This window comes from Oncorhynchus nerka, linkage group LG5, assembly GCF_034236695.1.
Source record: "Oncorhynchus nerka isolate Pitt River linkage group LG5, Oner_Uvic_2.0, whole genome shotgun sequence".
NCBI lineage: Eukaryota > Metazoa > Chordata > Actinopteri > Salmoniformes > Salmonidae > Oncorhynchus > Oncorhynchus nerka.
Window position 1 is genome coordinate 63,340,848 of NC_088400.1, and position 19,025 is coordinate 63,359,872.

Below are 19,025 nucleotides of genomic sequence, written 5' to 3' on the forward strand. Positions count from 1 at the left end.
GCAGTCTCCCCTGGAGCGTGTGGGTTCATTCTGAATCCCACTTCTGACATATTTTTAACAGCTAGTTGACTAGAGGTTGAAAGAGAATTGCACGAATTTCACAGGCGGGCCACAAACAGGCAAATAACAAAAGGGTGAGACCCCTTGTTAAACCCCCCCCCCCCCAAATAAAAAAAATAAAAATAAAACACGATTGCGTTAAAAATAACCATTAAGCCATTTGCTAAGACTCCCCCCATTTTGACATGTGGACGTGTTGTCACTCTCACCCTGATGGTTGCTGATACTTCCAGACACTTTTCGGTCTTATCTGAGGTATTTTATCATTTATTTCAGAATGGCCATATTCTGAGGCCACTTTAACGCTCAATCAATGACGATTTACTAGGCTTTTCCCATTGATGGACATATTGAAGATAAATCAATGACAGGAGTTTTTAATTGATAAAAACCAATGACTATTTGATGTTGAAAGTGCAAGTCAGTATTGTGCATTTACTGGTCCTTGTGGTGATCTCAGGAGGCCGAACCTTTATCTACTTTTAGCCAGTACGCTTTATCCCGACACCAAATCCAGTTTTTAACAGTCAGGATGGCCGAGCGGTCTAAGGCGCTGCGTTCAGGTCGCAGTCTCCCCTGGAGGCGTGGGTTCGAATCCCACTTCTGACATACTTTTAATACCTGCATGACATACTGCTTTGCAATAACCAGTTGACAAATAAATGTCTTAAGATAAAGGAAATTAGATCCAGTTAACATGAGCAGTGAATAACTATCGTATTTTTAACATTCTGCAAAACCAGCTTTTAACAGTCAGGATGGCCGAGCGGTCTAAGGCGCTGCGTTCAGGTCGCAGTCTCCCCTGGAGGCGTGGGTTCGAATCCCACTTCTGACATATTTTTAACAGCTAGTTGACTAGAGGTTGAAAGAGAATTGCACGAATTTCACAGGCGGGCCACAAACAGGCAAATAACAAAAGGGTGAGACCCCTTGTTAAACCCCCAAATAAAAAAAATAAAAATAAAACACGATTGCGTTAAAAATAACCATTAAGCCATTTGCTAAGACTCCCCCCATTTTGACATGTGGACGTGTTGTCACTCTCACCCTGATGGTTGCTGATACTTCCAGACACTTTTTCGGTCTTATCTGAGGTATTTTATCATTTATTTCAGAATGGCCATATTCTGAGGCGACTTTAACGCTCAATCAATGACGATTTACTAGGCTTTTCCCATTGATGGACATATTGAAGATAAATCAATGACAGGAGTTTTTAATTGATAAAAACCAATGACTATTTGATGTTGAAAGTGCAAGTCAGTATTGTGCATTTACTGGTCCTTGTGGTGATCTCAGGAGGCCGAACCTTTATCTACTTTTAGCCAACCTTTATCTACACCAAATTTTTTAACAGTCAGGATGGCCGAGCGGTCTAAGGCGCTGCGTTCAGGTATCTCCCCTGGAGCGTGGGTTCGACACTTCTGACAATTTTAAAACCAGCTTTTTGCAATAATCAGTCAGGATGGCCCAGTTAACATGAGCGGAATAACTATCGTATTTTTAACATAAGGCGCTGCGTTCAGGTCGCAGTCTCCCCTGGAGGCGTGGGTTTGAATCCCACTTCTGACATATTTTTAACAGCTAGTTGACTAGAGGTTGAAAGAGAATTGCACGAATTTCACAGGCGGGCCACAAACAGGCAAATAACAAAAGGGTGAGACCCCTTGTTAAACCCCCCCTTGTTAAACCCCCAAATAAAAATAAAAAAAATAAAACACGATTACGTTAAAAATAACCATTAAGCCATTTGCTAAGACTCCCCCCATTTTGACATGTGGACGTGTTGTCACTCTCACCCTGATGGTTGCTGATACTTCCAGACACTTTTTCGGTCTTATCTGAGGTATTTTATCATTTATTTCAGAATGGCCATATTCTGAGGCCACTTTAACGCTCAATCAATGACGATTTACTAGGCTTTTCCCATTGATGGACATATTGAAGATAAATCAATGACAGGAGTTTTTAATTGATAAAAACCAATGACTATTTGATGTTGAAAGTGCAAGTCAGTATTGTGCATTTACTGGTCCTTGTGGTGATCTCAGGAGGCCGAACCTTTATCTACTTTTAGCCAGTACGCTTTATCCCGACACCAAATCCAGTTTTTAACAGTCAGGATGGCCGAGCGGTCTAAGGCGCTGCGTTCAGGTCGCAGTCTCCCCTGGAGGCGTGGGTTCGAATCCACTTCTGACATACTTTTAAAACCTGCATGTCATACTGCTTTGCAATAACCAGTTGACAAATAAATGTCTTAAGATAAAGGAAATTACATCCAGTTAACATGAGCAGTGAATAACTATCGTATTTTTAACATTCTGCAAAAACAGCTTTTAACAGTCAGGATGGCCGAGCGGTCTAAGGCGCTGCGTTCAGGTCGCAGTCTCCCCTGGAGGCGTGGGTTCGAATCCCACTTCTGACATATTTTTAACAGCTAGTTGACTAGAGGTTGAAAGAGAATTGCACGAATTTCACAGGCGGGCCACAAACAGGCAAATAACAAAAGGGTGAGACCCCTTGTTAAACCCCCAAATAAAAAATAAAAAAATAAAACACGATTGCGTTAAAAATAACCATTAAGCCATTTGCTAAGACTCCCCCCATTTTGACATGTGGACGTGTTGTCACTCTCACCCTGATGGTTGCTGATACTTCCAGACACTTTTTCGGTCTTATCTGAGGTATTTTATCATTTATTTCAGAATGGCCATATTCTGAGGCCACTTTAACGCTCAATCAATGACGATTTACTAGGCTTTTCCCATTGATGGACATATTGAAGATAAATCAATGACAGGAGTTTTTAATTGATAAAAACCAATGACTATTTGATGTTGAAAGTGCAAGTCAGTATTGTGCATTTACTGGTCCTTGTGGTGATCTCAGGAGGCCGAACCTTTATCTACTTTTAGCCAGTACGCTTTATCCCGACACCAAATCCAGCTTTTAACAGTCAGGATGGCCGAGCGGTCTAAGGCGCTGCGTTCAGGTCGCAGTCTCCCCTGGAGGCGTGGGTTCGAATCCCACTTCTGACATACTTTTAAAACCTGCATGTCATACTGCTTTGCAATAACCAGTTGACAAATAAATGTCTTAAGATAAAGGAAATTACGTCCAGTTAACATGAGCTGTGAATAACTATCGTATTTTTAACATTCTGCAAAAAACAGCTTTTAACAGCTCAGGATGGCCCTGGAGCGGTCCAAGGCGCTGCGTTGACAGGTCGCAGTCTCCCCTGGAGGCGTGGGTTAAACCCCCAAATAAAAAATCCCACTTCTGACATACTTTTAATACCTGCATGACATACTGCTTTGCAATAACCAGTTGACAAATAAATGTCTTAAGATAAAGGAAATTAGATCCAGTTAACATGAGCAGTGAATAACTATCGTATTTTTAACATTCTGCAAAACCAGCTTTTAACAGTCAGGATGGCCGAGCGGTCTAAGGCGCTGCGTTCAGGTCGCAGTCTCCCCTGGAGGCGTGGGTTCGAATCCCACTTCTGACATATTTTTAACAGCTAGTTGACTAGAGGTTGAAAGAGAATTGCACGAATTTCACAGGCGGGCCACAAACAGGCAAATAACAAAAGGGTGAGACCCCTTGTTAAACCCCCCCAAATAAAAAAAATAAAAATAAAACACTATTGCGTTAAAAATAACCATTAAGCCATTTGCTAAGACTCCCCCCATTTTGACACGTGGACGTGTTGTCACTCTCACCCTGATGGTTGCTGATACTTCCAGACACTTTTTCGGTCTTATCTGAGGTATTTTATCATTTATTTCAGAATGGCCATATTCTGAGGCCACTTTAACGCTCAATCAATGACGATTTACTAGGCTTTTCCCATTGATGGACATATTGAAGATAAATCAATGACAGGAGTTTTTAATTGATAAAAACCAATGACTATTTGATGTTGAAAGTGCAAGTCAGTATTGTGCATTTACTGGTCCTTGTGGTGATCTCAGGAGGCCGAACCTTTATCTACTTTTAGCCAGTACGCTTTATCCCGACACCAAATCCAGTTTTTAACAGTCAGGATGGCCGAGCGGTCTAAGGCGCTGCGTTCAGGTCGCAGTCTCCCCTGGAGGCGTGGGTTCGAATCCCACTTCTGACATACTTTTAAAACCTGCATGTCATACTGCTTTGCAATAACCAGTTGACAAATAAATGTCTTAAGATAAAGGAAATCACATCCAGTTAACATGAGCAGTGAATAACTATCGTATTTTTAACATTCTGCAAAACCAGCTTTTAACAGTCAGGATGGCCGAGCGGTCTAAGGCGCTGCGTTCAGGTCGCAGTCTCCCCTGGAGGCGTGGGTTCGAATCCCACTTCTGACATATTTTTAACAGCTAGTTGACTAGAGGTTGAAAGAGAATTGCACGAATTTCACAGGCGGGCCACAAACAGGCAAATAACAAAAGGGTGAGACCCCTTGTTAAACCCCCCCCCCCCCCCCCCAAATAAAAATAAAAAAATAAAACACGATTGCGTTAAAAATAACCATTAAGCCATTTGCTAAGACTCCCCCCATTTTGACACGTGGACGTGTTGTCACTCTCACCCTGATGGTTGCTGATACTTCCAGACACTTTTTCGGTCTTATCTGAGGTATTTTATCATTTATTTCAGAATGGCCATATTCTGAGGCCACTTTAACGCTCAATCAATGACGATTTACTAGGCTTTTCCCATTGATGGACATATTGAAGATAAATCAATGACAGGAGTTTTTAATTGATAAAAACCAATGACTATTTGATGTTGAAAGTGCAAGTCAGTATTGTGCATTTACTGGTCCTTGTGGTGATCTCAGGAGGCCGAACCTTTATCTACTTTTAGCCAGTACGCTTTATCCCGACACCAAATCCAGTTTTTAACAGTCAGGATGGCCGAGCGGTCTAAGGCGCTGCGTTCAGGTCGCAGTCTCCCCTGGAGGCGTGGGTTCGAATCCCACTTCTGACATACTTTTAAAACCTGCATGTCATACTGCTTTGCAATAACCAGTTGACAAATAAATGTCTTAAGATAAAGGAAATCACATCCAGTTAACATGAGCAGTGAATAACTATCGTATTTTTAACATTCTGCAAAACCAGCTTTTAACAGTCAGGATGGCCGAGCGGTCTAAGGCGCTGCGTTCAGGTCGCAGTCTCCCCTGGAGGCGTGGGTTCGAATCCCACTTCTGACATATTTTTAACAGCTAGTTGACTAGAGGTTGAAAGAGAATTGCACGAATTTCACAGGCGGGCCACAAACAGGCAAATAACAAAAGGGTGAGACCCCTTGTTAAACCCCCCCCCCCAAATGAAAAATAAAAAAATAAAACACGATTACGTTAAAAATAACCATTAAGCCATTTGCTAAGACTCCCCCCATTTTGACATGTGGACGTGTTGTCACTCTCACCCTGATGGTTGCTGATACTTCCAGACACTTTTTCGGTCTTATCTGAGGTATTTTATCATTTATTTCAGAATGGCCATATTCTGAGGCCACTTTAACGCTCAATCAATGACGATTTACTAGGCTTTTCCCATTGATGGACATATTGAAGATAAATCAATGACAGGAGTTTTTAATTGATAAAAACCAATGACTATTTGATGTTGAAAGTGCAAGTCAGTATTGTGCATTTACTGGTCCTTGTGGTGATCTCAGGAGGCCGAACCTTTATCTACTTTTAGCCAGTACGCTTTATCCCGACACCAAATCCAGTTTTTAACAGTCAGGATGGCCGAGCGGTCTAAGGCGCTGCGTTCAGGTCGCAGTCTCCCCTGGAGGCGTGGGTTCGAATCCCACTTCTGACATACTTTTAATACCTGCATGACATACTGCTTTGCAATAACCAGTTGACAAATAAATGTCTTAAGATAAAGGAAATTACATCCAGTTAACATGAGCAGTGAATAACTATCGTATTTTTAACATTCTGCAAAAACAGCTTTTAACAGTCAGAATGGCCGAGCGGTCTAAGGCGCTGCTTTCAGGTCGCAGTCTGCCCTGGAGGCGTGGGTTCGAATCCCACTTCTGACATATTTTTAACAGCTAGTTGATTAGAGGTTGAAAGAGAATTGCACGAATTTCACAGGCGGGCCACAAACAGGCAAATAACAAAAGGTTGAGACCCCTTGTTAAACCCCCCCCCCCCAAATAAAAAATAAAACAATTAAACACGATTGCGTTAAAAATAACCATTAAGCCATTTGCTAAGACTCCCCCCATTTTGACATGTGGACGTGTTGTCACTCTCACCCTGATGGTTGCTGATACTTCCAGACACTTTTTCGGTCTTATCTGAGGTATTTTATCATTTATATCAGAAATGCCCAACACCAAATCCAGCTTTTAACAGTCAGGATGGCCTTTGTCATGTTCCGTTAGTGGCCCTTAGTGGTGAGACGATGTATCTGCACCCTGGGCTACCTTCTTTCTTTGTTTTGTTCTGGCTGAGTGAAGAAACATAAATAATATAATATTCCTACTTTTTATTTTATTTCTACTTTTACCGATACACTTTCTACAGCAAGTCATTACAATGACAAATCGAGTATGTTATAATCGACACATTTGCTGGCCGATGTACGTCAGCAAATAGAAGTTTAGACCTCGTGCTGTTGTTACGGATTCAGGATGTCCGAGCGGTCTAAGCCTTTGCTTTCGCCTTGAGGCGCGGTGTTGAATTCCTCTTCTGAAAGTTCTTTATCGCCCGTTTGTCACAGAGAAGTAATTCCAAATCATGGTGTTATACATAACATGTTGGTGAAGTTGTTTGCTAAATCGATCGATGTAATGATGAAGGATATTCATTTCGCACTTAAACACTTCATTATGGTATGAATTTAGCACTTTATTTTAGTCTAAATTAAAAGTTATTGAAAGAGGTGAATTAGCCAGAAGTTACTAGTACAGTAGTCTAGATTGAGGACCCTTTTACAGACTTCGTTAAGGGCGATGGACTAAAAATTCATTGGGATCTTCCTTCGCAGGTTTGAATCCTGCCGAGAACGTTATAATTGTTTGTCAGTTTCTGTCACAAGATCCCAAAGATCCCCGTCTTCAATACTCAAATGGCATGTGAAGCCCTTTGACCACACGAGGGCGCCCTCCCCTTTCACGTATCAGCTCTGTAAAAACATTATGAACACCTTCCTAATATTGAGTTGAGCCTGGACTCAGAACATCCTCAATTAGTCAGGGCATGTACTACAAGGTGTCAAAAACATTCCAGAGTGATGCTGGCCCATGTTGACTCCAAAGCTTCCCACAGTTGCATCAATTTGGCTGTATGTCATTTGAGTAGTGGGCTATTCCTGAAACACAGAAAACGAATGAGTGTGAAAACCCCAGCAGCATTGCAGTTCTTGACACAAACCGGTGCGCCTGGCACCTACTACCATACCCCGTTCAAAGGCACTTAAATATTTTGTGTTGCCCATTCACCCTCTGAATGGCACACATACACAATCCATGTCTTAATTGTCTCAGGGCTTAAAAATCTTTCTTTATCCTGTCTCCTCCCCTTCATCTAAACTTATTGAAGTGGATTTAACAAGTGACATCCATAAGAGATCATATCTTTCATCTGTTCAGTATATGTCATGGAAAGAGCAGGTGTTCTTAATATTTAGTATACTCTGTATGGCTCTGGTATGGTGTTTGCAAGGTATTGCCTGTATTCATTTCAGTAACTCTATGTCAGTGAAAGGTTAAAGAAATAGTCCATTCTCAAATCAGATTCATCTGACTTCAACATTTCTTGATTTAAAGGCATAGTCTGTGATTTGGTAAGCTGACAGTTGATATTGGGGAAATATTATGTCACCCGTAGGTACAGAATAATAATGTGTGTGTGTGTAAATGTGTGTGTGTGATATGGCTTCTTCTGTGCATCTTCACATTTGAATTATAGAGTAGGCATTAGTTGGAGCAGTTATCATGTACTGTAGCATATGCTATGTTACACCCTCCCAACACACACACACAGGAAATTTTGCCCAGAATCACTTATTAAATATTTAAACTGGGGTAGTAATGTGTTCTCTTATGCCCCCCCGCCCCCCTTTCTCCCTCTCATATCAAATTTGTTTGTCATATGCGCCGAATATAACAGGTCCAATCAAATCAAATGTATTGGTCACATACACATGTTTAAAAATATGTTATTGCGGGTGTTCCATAATGATTGTGTTTGGTGCTCCAACAGTGCAGTAATATCTAAGAAGTAATATCTAACAAGTAATATCTAAGAAGTAATATCTAAGAAGTAATATCTAAGAAGTAATATCTAAGAAGTAATATCTAAGAAGTAATATCTAAGAAGTAATATCTAAGAAGTTCACAAAATAATACACACAACCTAAAGAAAAGTAATGAAATGAAGAACATATCAATATTTGGACGAGCAACGTCGGAGCGGAATAGACTATAATACAGTAGAATAGAATACAGTATGTACATATGAGATGAGTAATGCATAGACTATAATACAGTAGAATAGAATACAGTATGTACATATGAGATGAGTAATGCATAGACTATAATACAGTAGAATAGAATACAGTATATACATATGAGATGAGTAATGCATAGACTATAATACAGTAGAATAGAATACAGTATATACATATGAGATGAGTAATGCATAGACTATAATACAGTAGAATAGAATACAGTATGTACATATGAGATGAGTAATGCATAGACTATAATACAGTAGAATAGAATACAGTATATACATATGAGATGAGTAATGCATAGACTATAATACAGTAGAATAGAATACAGTATATACATATGAGATGAGTAATGCATAGACTATAATACAGTAGAATAGAATACAGTATGTACATATGAGATGAGTAATGCATAGACTATAACACAGTAGAATAGAATACAGTATATACATATGAGATGAGTAATGCATAGACTATAATACAGTAGAATAGAATACAGTATATACATATGAGATGAGTAATGCATAGACTATAATACAGTAGAATAGAATACAGTATATACATATGAGATGAGTAATGCATAGACTATAATACAGTAGAATAGAATACAGTATATACATATGAGATGAGTAATGCATAGACTAAAATACAGTAGAATAGAATACAGTATATACATATGAGATGAGTAATGCATAGACTATAATACAGTAGAATAGAATACAGTATATACATATGAGATGAGTAATGCATAGACTATAATACAGTAGAATAGAATACAGTATATACATATGAGATGAGTAATGCATAGACTATAATACAGTAGAATAGAATACAGTATATACATATGAGATGAGTAATGCATAGACTATAATACAGTAGAATAGAATACAGTATATACATATGAGATGAGTAATGCATAGACTAAAATACAGTAGAATAGAATACAGTATATACATATGAGATGAGTAATGCATAGACTATAATACAGTAGAATAGAATACAGTATATACATATGAGATGAGTAATGCATAGACTATAATACAGTAGAATAGAATACAGTATATACATATGAGATGAGTAATGCATAGACTAAAATACAGTAGAATAGAATACAGTATGTACATATGAGATGAGTAATGCATAGACTATAATACAGTAGAATAGAATACAGTATATACATATGAGATGAGTAATGCATAGACTATAATACAGTAGAATAGAATACAGTATATACATATGAGATGAGTAATGCATAGACTATAATACAGTAGAATAGAATACAGTATATACATATGAGATGAGTAATGCATAGACTATAATACAGTAGAATAGAATACAGTATATACATATGAGATGAGTAATGCATAGACTAAAATACAGTAGAATAGAATACAGTATATACATATGAGATGAGTAATGCATAGACTAAAATACAGTAGAATAGAATACAGTATGTACATATGAGATGAGTAATGCATAGACTAAAATACAGTAGAATAGAATACAGTATATATATATGAGATGAGTAATGCATAGACTAAAATACAGTAGAATAGAATACAGTATATACATATGAGATGAGTAATGCATAGACTAAAATACAGTAGAATAGAATACAGTATATACATATGAGATGAGTAATGCATAGACTAAAATACAGTAGAATAGAATACAGTATATATATATGAGATGAGTAATGCATAGACTAAAATACAGTAGAATAGAATACAGTATATACATATGAGATGAGTAATGCATAGACTAAAATACAGTAGAATAGAATACAGTATATACATATGAGATGAGTAATGCATAGACTAAAATACAGTAGAATAGAATACAGTATATACATATGAGATGAGTAATGCATAGACTAAAATACAGTAGAATAGAATACAGTATATACATATGAGATGAGTAATGCATAGACTAAAATACAGTAGAATAGAATACAGTATATACATATGAGATGAGTAATGCATAGACTATAATACAGTAGAATAGAATACAGTATATACATATGAGATGAGTAATGCATAGACTATAATACAGTAGAATAGAATACAGTATATACATATGAGATGAGTAATGCATAGACTAAAATACAATAGAATAGAATACAGTATATACATATGAGATGAGTAATGCATAGACTAAAATACAGTAGAATAGAATACAGTATATACATATGAGATGAGTAATGCATAGACTAAAATACAGTAGAATAGAATACAGTATATACATATGAGATGAGTAATGCATAGACTAAAATACAGTAGAATAGAATACAGTATATACATATGATATGAGTAATGCCTAGACTAAAATACAGTAGAATAGAATACAGTATGTACATATGAGATGAGTAATGCATAGACTAAAATACAGTAGAATAGAATACAGTATGTACATATGAGATGAGTAATGCATAGACTAAAATACAGTAGAATAGAATACAGTATATACATATGAGATGAGTAATGCATAGACTAAAATACAGTAGAATAGAATACAGTATATACATATGAGATGAGTAATGCATAGACTAAAATACAGTAGAATAGAATACAGTATATACATATGAGATGAGTAATGTAAAAATACATAGACTAAAATACAGTAGAATAGAATACAGTATGTACATATGAGATGAGTAATGCATAGACTAAAATACAGTAGAATAGAATACAGTATGTACATATGAGATGAGTAATGCATAGACTAAAATACAGTAGAATAGAATACAGTATATACATATGAGATGAGTAATGCATAGACTAAAATACAGTAGAATAGAATACAGTATATACATATGAGATGAGTAATGACAAAAATACAGTAGAATAGAATACAGTATGACATATGAGATGAGTAATGCATAGACTAAAATACAGTAGAATAGAATACAGTATGTACATATGAGATGAGTAATGCATAGACTAAAATACAGTAGAATAGAATACAGTATATACATATGAGATGAGTAATGCATAGACTAAAAATACAGTAGAATAGAATACAGTATATACATATGAGATGAGTAATGCATAGACTAAAATACAGTAGAATAGAATACAGTATGTACATATGAGATGAGTAATGCATAGACTAAAATACAGTAGAATAGAATACAGTATGTACATATGAGATGAGTAATGCATAGACTAAAATACAGTAGAATAGAATACAGTATGTACATATGAGATGAGTAATGCATAGACTAAAATACAGTAGAATAGAATACAGTATATACATATGAGATGAGTAATGCATAGACTAAAATACAGTAGAATAGAATACAGTATATACATATGAGATGAGTAATGCCTAGACTAAAATACAGTAGAATAGAATACAGTATGTACATATGAGATGAGTAATGCATAGACTAAAATACAGTAGAATAGAATACAGTATGTACATATGAGATGAGTAATGCATAGACTAAAATAGAGTAGAATAGAATACAGTATATACATATGAGATGAGTAATGCCTAGACTAAAATACAGTAGAATAGAATACAGTATATACATATGAGATGAGTAATGCATAGACTAAAATACAGTAGAATAGAATACAGTATATACATATGAGATGAGTAATGCCTAGACTAAAATACAGTAGAATAGAATACAGTATGTACATATGAGATGAGTAATGCATAGACTAAAATACAGTAGAATAGAATACAGTATATACATATGAGATGAGTAATGCATAGACTAAAATAGAGTAGAATAGAATACAGTATATACATATGAGATGAGTAATGCCTAGACTAAAATACAGTAGAATAGAATACAGTATATACATATGAGATGAGTAATGCATAGACTAAAATACAGTAGAATAGAATACAGTATGTACATATGAGATGAGTAATGCATAGACTAAAATACAGTAGAATAGAATACAGTATGTACATATGAGATGAGTAATGCATAGACTAAAATACAGTAGAATAGAATACAGTATGTACATATGAGATGAGTAATGCATAGACTAAAATATAGTAGAATAGAATACAGTATATACATATGAGATGAGTAATGCATAGACTAAAATACAGTAGAATAGAATACAGTATATACATATGAGATGAGTAATGCCTAGACTAAAATACAGTAGAATAGAATACAGTATGTACATATGAGATGAGTAATGCATAGACTAAAATACAGTAGAATAGAATACAGTATGTACATATGAGATGAGTAATGCATAGACTAAAATAGAGTAGAATAGAATACAGTATGTACATATGAGATGAGTAATGCATAGACTAAAATACAGTAGAATAGAATACAGTATATACATATGAGATGAGTAATGCATAGACTAAAATACAGTAGAATAGAATACAGTATGTACATATGAGATGAGTAATGCATAGACTAAAATACAGTAGAATAGAATACAGTATATACATATGAGATGAGTAATGCATAGACTAAAATACAGTAGAATAGAGTATGTACATATGAGATGAGTAATATAGACTAAAATACAGTATAGAATACATATGACATATGAGATGAGTAATGCATAGACTAAAATACAGTAGAATAGAATACAGTATATACATATGAGATGAGTAATGCATAGACTAAAATACAGTAGAATAGAATACAGTATATACATATGAGATGAGTAATGCATAGACTAAAATACAGTAGAATAGAATAGAATACAGTATATACATATGAGATGAGTAATGCATAGACTAAAATACAGTAGAATAGAATACAGTATATACATATGAGATGAGTAATGCATAGACTAAAATACAGTAGAATAGAAAAAATACAGTATATACATATGAGATGAGTAATGCATAGACTAAAATACAGTAGAATAGAATACAGTATATACATATGAGATGAGTAATGCATAGACTAAAATACAGTAGAATAGAATACAGTATGTACATATGAGATGAGTAATGCATAGACTAAAATACAGTAGAATAGAATACAGTATATACATATGAGATGAGTAATGCATAGACTAAAATACAGTAGAATAGAATACAGTAATGCATAGACTAAAATACATATGAATAGAATACAGATGAGATGAGTAATGCATAGACTAAAATACAGTAGAATAGAATACAGTATATACATATGAGATGAGTAATGCAAATACAGTAGACTAAAATATGAGATAAAATACAGTAGAATAGAATACAGTATATACATATGAGATAGAATATAGACTAAAATACAGTAATACAGTATGTGATAATGCATAGACTAAAATACAGTAGAATAGAATACAGTATATACATATGAGATGAGTAATGCATAGACTAAAATACAGTAGAATAGAATACAGTATATACATATGAGATGAGTAATGCATAGACTAAAATACAGTAGAATAGAATACAGTATGTACATATGAGATGAGTAATGCATAGACTAAAAATACAGTAAATAGAATACAGTATATACATATGAGATGAGAATGCATAGACTAAAATACAGTAGAATAGAATACAGTATATACATATGAGATGAGTAATGCATAGACTAAAATACAGTAGAATAGAATACAGTATATACATATGAGATGAGTAATGCATAGACTAAAATACAGTAGAATAGAATACAGTATATACATATGAGATGAGTAATGCATAGACTAAAATACAGTAGAATAGAATACAGTATATACATATGAGATGAGTAATGCATAGACTAAAATACAGTAGAATAGAATACAGTATATACATATGAGATGAGTAATGCATAGACTAAAATACAGTAGAATAGAATACAGTATATACATATGAGATGAGTAATGCATAGACTAAAATACAGTAGAATAGAATACAGTATATACATATGAGATGAGTAATGCATAGACTAAAATACAGTAGAATAGAATACAGTATATACATATGAGATGAGTAATGCATAGACTAAAATACAGTAGAATAGAATACAGTATATACATATGAGATGAGTAATGCATAGACTAAAATAAAATAGAATACAGTATATACATATGAGATGAGTAATGCATAGACTATACAGTATATACATATGAGATGAGTAATGCATAGACTAAAATACAGTAGAATAGAATACAGTATATACATATGAGATGAGTAATCCATAGACTAAAATACAGTAGAATAGAATACAGTATGTACATATGAATACAGTATATACATATGAGATGAGTAATGCATAGACTAAAATACAGTAGAATAAAATACATATGAGATGAGTAATGCATAGACTAAAATACAGTAGAATAGAATTCAGTATATACATATGAGATGAGTAATGCATAGACTAAAATACAGTAGAATAGAATACAGTATATACATATGAGATGAGTAATGCATAGACTAAAATACAGTAGAATATAATAGAATACAGTATATACATATGAGATGAGTAATGCATAGACTAAAATACAGTAGAATAGAATACAGTATGTACATATGAGATGAGTAATGCATAGACTAAAATACAGTAGAATATAATATACAGTATATACATATGAGATGAGTAATGCATAGACTAAAATACAGTAGAATAGAATACAGTATGTACATATGAGATGAGTAATGCATAGACTAAAATACAGTAGAATAGAATACAGTATATACATATGAGATGAGTAATGCATAGACTAAAATACAGTAGAATAGAATACAGTATATACATATGAGATGAGTAATGCATAGACTAAAATACAGTAGAATAGAATACAGTATATACATATGAGATGAGTAATGCATAGACTAAAATACAGTAGAATAGAATACAGTATGTACATATGAGATGAGTAATGCATAGACTAAAATACAGTAGAATAGAATACAGTATGTACATATGAGATGAGTAATGCATAGACTAAAATACAGTAGAATAGAATACAGTATATACATATGAGATGAGTAATGCATAGACTAAAATACAGTAGAATAGAATACAGTATGTACATATGAGATGAGTAATCCATAGACTAAAATACAGTAGAATAGAATACAGTATATACATATGAGATGAGTAATGCATAGACTAAAATACAGTAGAATAGAATACAGTATGTACATATGAGATGAGTAATCCATAGACTAAAATACAGTAGAATAGAATACAGTATGTATATATGAGATGAGTAATGCATAGACTAAAATACAGTATGTACATATGAGATGAGTAATCCATAGACTAAAATACAGTAGAATAGAATACAGTATGTACATATGAGATGAGTAATGCATAGACTAAAATACAGTAGAATAGAATTCAGTATATACATATGAGATGAGTAATGCATAGACTAAAATACAGTAGAATAGAATACAAATACATATGAGATGAGTAATGCATAGACTAAAATACAGTAGAATAGAATACAGTATATACATATGAGATGAGTAATGCATAGACTAAAATACAGTAGAATAGAATACAGTATATACATATGAGATGAGTAATGCATAGACTAAAATACAGTAGAATAGAATACAGTATATACATATGAGATGAGTAATGCATAGACTAAAATACAGTAGAATAGAATACAGTATATACATATGAGATGAGTAATGCATAGACTAAAATACAGTAGAATAGAATACAGTATGTACATATGAGATGAGTAATGCATAGACTAAAATACAGTAGAATAGAATACAGTATGTACATATGAGATGAGTAATGCATAGACTAAAATAGAGTAGAATAGAATACAGTATGTACATATGAGATGAGTAATGCATAGACTAAAATACAGTAGAATAGAATACAGTATATACATATGAGATGAGTAATGCATAGACTAAAATACAGTAGAATAGAATACAGTATGTACATATGAGATGAGTAATCCATAGACTAAAATACATAGAATAAAATACAGTATGTACATATGAGATGAGTAATGCATAGACTAAAATACAGTAGAATAGAATACAGTATGTACATATGAGATGAGTAATCCATAGACTAAAATACAGTAGAATAGAATACAGTATGTACATATGAGATGAGTAATGCATAGACTAAAATACAGTAGAATAGAATTCAGTATATACATATGAGATGAGTAATGCATAGACTAAAATACAGTAGAATAGAATACAGTATATACATATGAGATGAGTAATGCATAGACTAAAATACAGTAGAATATAATAGAATACAGTATATACATATGAGATGAGTAATGCATAGACTAAAATACAGTAGAATAGAATAGAATACAGTATATACATATGAGATGAGTAATGCATAGACTAAAATACAGTAGAATAGAATACAGTATATACATATGAGATGAGTAATGCATAGACTAAAATACAGTAGAATATAATAGAATACAGTATATACATATGAGATGAGTAATGCATAGACTAAAATACAGTAGAATAGAATACAGTATGTACATATGAGATGAGTAATGCATAGACTAAAATACAGTAGAATAGAATACAGTATATACATATGAGATGAGTAATGCATAGACTAAAATACAGTAGAATATAATAGAATACAGTATATACATATGAGATGAGTAATGCATAGACTAAAATACAGTAGAATAGAATACAGTATGTACATATGAGATGAGTAATGCATAGACTAAAATACAGTAGAATAGACTAGAATACAGTATATACATATGAGATGAGTAATGCATAGACTAAAATACAGTAGAATAGAATACAGTATATACATATGAGATGAGTAATGCATAGACTAAAATACAGTAGAATAGAATACAGTATGTACATATGAGATGAGTAATGCATAGACTAAAATACAGTAGAATAGAATACAGTATATACATATGAGATGAGTAATGCATAGACTAAAATACAGTAGAATAGAATACAGTATATACATATGAGATGAGTAATGCATAGACTAAAATACAGTAGAATAGAATACAGTATGTACATATGAGATGAGTAATGCATAGACTAAAATACAGTAGAATAGAATACAGTATGTACATATGAGATGAGTAATGCAAAATATATACACATTATAAAGTGACTAGTGTTGCATTATTAAAGTGGCCAGTGTTTTCAAGTCTATGTATATAGACATTTACATTTACATTTAAGTCATTTAGCAGACGCTCTTATCCAGAGCGACTTACAAATTGGTGCGTTCACCTTAAGACATCCAGTGGAACAGCCACTTTACAATAGTGCATCTAAATGTTTTAAGGGGGGTGACCATAGGGTACATGATTGGTACATGTTAGAAGGCTATTCGGGTGCATTTCCATACCGGATTTACCCCAGTGTTTTACCCAAAAGGCTCAGAATTTTGTTTCCATCTATGCGGGGCGACATGTATCTCACTGGCCATGGCTCCGGTGGTCATGCTCTCACTTTGGGTCAAAGCCAAGCAACTGGTACTTTTCAGCCTGCATTTACATAACAAAGGCAAACTGTGAACTTTCTCATTCTCACAAAGCCACTGTTATTATTATGCAGAGGTTGTTGATTCTGCTTTACACAAACCCTTTCTGTCAGCCCTAGCTACGGAAACACAACTTCCCTAGTATAACATAAGGGCATATAGAGTAGTGTAGCAGGAAAAGCAACATAATTAGTGTAAGAGGTAGAGCCCGACCAATAGTATCCTTTTACTGATGTATTTGTATCGCCGTTTGATCCATTGGAAAGGACATATACAAGATGTGGAGAAAGTAGTAGTTCATAGAATTTGACTTTATTGTGCATGACATTATTTGTCTTGAGGTCGGCAACTGCTTGTCCATTTTGAACTGTAGCTAGTAAAAACTTTCTCAAAATAGTCAGAATTAATCTAAGATAAAAATTAATGTGAGATTTCTTGAGTTATGTTTTTGCAGAGATCTTAGTCGCACAATTTTACATTAACTAAGATGTTTGGTGCAGAAAAACTGGGCATGAAAATGAGTAATCTCTCATTGAATGACAAGACTTGAAGAATCCCTACTGTTGACCAATCACCGACAAAAGGGCATAGACTTCGGCTTGCCTCGAGAAAAGGTCGTGCCCGAAAAGCTGAAAAAACCCTTACCGAGGTACAAAAAGTCACAAAATGTCATCATAATATATGCACGGACACTTCCAAACTGTTTCGGCTGGGAAGCATGCAGATGCCTTAAGTCAGAGAGGAGAGTGAACAACTGTGAACTAACTCTTAGTCTTACTGCTACCACTTTTATAGGCAGCAGCCTCTAATGTGCTAGTGATGCCCTTTAGATAGAAGCTGTTTTTCAGTCTCTCAGTCCCAGCTTTGATGCACCGGTACTGACCTTGCCTTCTGGATGATAACGGGGTGAACAGGCAGTGGCTCGGGTGGTTGTTGTCCTTGAGCCATCCTGTGACATCGGGTGCTTTAGGAGTCCTGGAGGGCAGGCAGTTTGCCCCCAGTGATGTGTTGTGCAGACCGCACCACCCTCTGGAGAGCCCTGCGGTTGCGGGCAGTACAGCTGTCGTACCAAGCGGTGATACAGCCCGACAGGA

General features: G+C 34.6%; 10 non-coding genes across 10 annotated transcripts; all 10 read left to right on the forward strand.

Moving 5' to 3' along the window:
• The first annotated feature begins 586 nt into the window (after positions 1-586).
• On the forward strand, positions 587-669 carry trnal-cag (transfer RNA leucine (anticodon CAG)). Its single transcript has one exon. It is a non-coding gene; the product is annotated as a tRNA-Leu (tRNA).
• A 143-nt stretch (positions 670-812) lies between these two features.
• trnal-cag (transfer RNA leucine (anticodon CAG)) lies at positions 813-895 on the forward strand. The gene has a single exon. It is a non-coding gene; the product is annotated as a tRNA-Leu (tRNA).
• Positions 896-2,402: 1,507 nt separating this feature from the next.
• On the forward strand, positions 2,403-2,485 carry trnal-cag (transfer RNA leucine (anticodon CAG)). The gene has a single exon. It is a non-coding gene; the product is annotated as a tRNA-Leu (tRNA).
• A 530-nt stretch (positions 2,486-3,015) lies between these two features.
• On the forward strand, positions 3,016-3,098 carry trnal-cag (transfer RNA leucine (anticodon CAG)). The gene has a single exon. It is a non-coding gene; the product is annotated as a tRNA-Leu (tRNA).
• A 390-nt stretch (positions 3,099-3,488) lies between these two features.
• Positions 3,489-3,571, forward strand: trnal-cag (transfer RNA leucine (anticodon CAG)). The gene has a single exon. It is a non-coding gene; the product is annotated as a tRNA-Leu (tRNA).
• A 532-nt stretch (positions 3,572-4,103) lies between these two features.
• On the forward strand, positions 4,104-4,186 carry trnal-cag (transfer RNA leucine (anticodon CAG)). Its single transcript has one exon. It is a non-coding gene; the product is annotated as a tRNA-Leu (tRNA).
• A 143-nt stretch (positions 4,187-4,329) lies between these two features.
• Positions 4,330-4,412, forward strand: trnal-cag (transfer RNA leucine (anticodon CAG)). The gene has a single exon. It is a non-coding gene; the product is annotated as a tRNA-Leu (tRNA).
• Positions 4,413-4,954: 542 nt separating this feature from the next.
• Positions 4,955-5,037, forward strand: trnal-cag (transfer RNA leucine (anticodon CAG)). Its single transcript has one exon. It is a non-coding gene; the product is annotated as a tRNA-Leu (tRNA).
• A 143-nt stretch (positions 5,038-5,180) lies between these two features.
• Positions 5,181-5,263, forward strand: trnal-cag (transfer RNA leucine (anticodon CAG)). Its single transcript has one exon. It is a non-coding gene; the product is annotated as a tRNA-Leu (tRNA).
• Positions 5,264-5,799: 536 nt separating this feature from the next.
• On the forward strand, positions 5,800-5,882 carry trnal-cag (transfer RNA leucine (anticodon CAG)). The gene has a single exon. It is a non-coding gene; the product is annotated as a tRNA-Leu (tRNA).
• The last annotated feature ends 13,143 nt before the right edge of the window (positions 5,883-19,025 follow it).